Genomic DNA, 2,080 nt, shown 5'->3' on the forward strand with positions numbered 1-2,080 from the left:
AAGCTGAAATTATTAAAAAACAACAAAAAGCAAAGCTTCTCTATGACAATAGTTACCACTTTTTTTGGGCGGTGGTTATAAAAATTTATTATACATAAAGAATATTACTACTAACAAATGCAGACAGGCTAGGACACCATGGTACTGGGAGGAGGACGGCTAGCTCTTTGGAAAGTGAAAGGTTTGGGTGGCGTGGGCCTCATGCCATGCTGATTGATCAGTAGACAGGGGGCACATGCCAAACACCACAGGGCATCAGGGCATCAGGTGCCTGCTCTGTGTGCCCACAGGTGTTCCCTGTCTTATCTGGGCCTTCGAAGGGAGCACACCCAGAAGCGAGCAACTGAAGCCAAGGGGCTTCCAAAGTGCCCCTTCCAGGCCTGTCTCTGAAGTCACAGCAACACCATTTTAAGCAATATGTTTAATTGGATGATTTCCACAAACTATCCACGAAGTTTCTAACCATCACAATTCAGTGAAGTACAAAACATTGAGTTACAGGCTGTGGGAAGAGAAGCCAGCACCAATGGGGGCACCTTCCAATCCTGGTTGTTCTAGGGGCAGGGAGGAGGAAGGTCTTTTTTTAAACCAGTCCCCTCATTTCAATGTACAAAAGAATTACTCTGATCGATATTAAATTGTATTGAAAACGAAACGGACTAAAAAGCAAATACTACTCTATGTTGAGGTGGAAGTGGGAGGAAAGAATGAGTCCTTCGAAGCAGGAAGGGAGATAGCAGGGGGAAGGTTCTGTGCCTGTGACCCCGGGTGGTCACTCATGCTGCTCCATTTTTACTTTCGGTGGTCTCAGGAAGGTCCGATTTTTCTTCTCTTTCTTCCCCTTTGTATTGACTTGGAAGTTTCGCCAGCTGTCCACACGACCATCTCGACCTTCCTCAAAGTTTTTCTGCCACTCTCTTTCTCGTTTGGCTTTTTCTTGAGCTTCAATCTCTTCTTCCCTTTGCCGTTTCCTTTCATGCATCTCTTTGGCTTCTCTCTCTTTCCTTTTAATTTCCAGCTGAGCAAAGAGTTTCATTCTCTGTTTATATACAGCTTGTTTGAACAGCTCAGGATCATCCTCCTCTACAATCGTAGGTTTTCCTTCCTTCTTTGATTGTTTTTTTTTTTTTTTTCGCTCTTTCACACTGTGTTCCATGTATTCTTTTCCTGCCTAAATTACATCCAGGACCCTCTTCTTTTGCTCCTGATCCAGTAGCAACTTGTAAGCTTTGTCCATAGTTTCAAAAGCCTTTTGTGCTCCGTCAGCATCATCTTCATTTTTGTCAGGATGCACCAAGATGGATAACCGCCGAAACCTCTTTTTTATTTCTTCATCTGTAACTTCAGGATCTATCTGAAGAAACTCAAATGGGTTCAAATTGAAGTAAGAGGAACCAGGACAGGTCAGTCTTTCAATGTGATTTTTGGATGTTAGAACCAAGTCTCCCTTCTCTATTTGTTTCACGTGAAGACAACGCCCGGGAGAACAAGCACCAGGCAGTCCCAGGAAAACATTCTTGGTGTCACTGTCAGGGTGGGAATGAATATGAGGTATGCTGTATGCCATCTTTATTCCTTACTGTAGGAGGTCATAAATGCTTCCTCTGTGCCGCCTCCGCCGCCCAAAGTCCCGCTGCCTCCTGAAGCCGCCATTTCCCCACAACTTTTTTAAAAAGTTAAAATCTATAGGCAGAAACTATATTTAATAGTGTAAATTGGCCGGGCGCAGTGGCTCACGCCTGTAATCCCAGCACTTTGGGAGGCCGAGGCGGGCGGATCACAAGGTCAGGAGATCGAGACCAACCTGGCTAACACAGTGAACTCCCGTCTCTACTAAAATACAAAAAAATTAGCCGGGCGCGGTGGCAGCCGCCTGTAGTCCCAGCTACTTGGAAGGCTGAGGCAGGAGAATGGCATGAACCCGGGAGGCGGAGCCTGCAGTGAGCTGAGATTGTACCACGGCACCCCAGCTTGGGCAACAGAGTGAGACTTCATCTCAAAAAAAAATAAAGTAAAACAAAATGTCTTCAAGGGCTGCCTGTATGGACAGATGAGATGTTACTTCAGCTTAATAAATTAA

General features: G+C 45.2%; 1 pseudogene; it reads right to left on the reverse strand.

The window, feature by feature from the left end:
* Positions 1–373: 373 nt before the first annotated feature.
* LOC101128912 (dnaJ homolog subfamily C member 8-like) lies at positions 374–1,653 on the reverse strand (annotated as a pseudogene).
* Positions 1,654–2,080: the final 427 nt, after the last annotated feature.

The sequence above is a fragment of the Gorilla gorilla genome, chromosome 15 (genome assembly GCF_029281585.2).
Source record: "Gorilla gorilla gorilla isolate KB3781 chromosome 15, NHGRI_mGorGor1-v2.1_pri, whole genome shotgun sequence".
In the NCBI taxonomy this organism is placed as follows: Eukaryota; Metazoa; Chordata; class Mammalia; order Primates; family Hominidae; genus Gorilla; species Gorilla gorilla.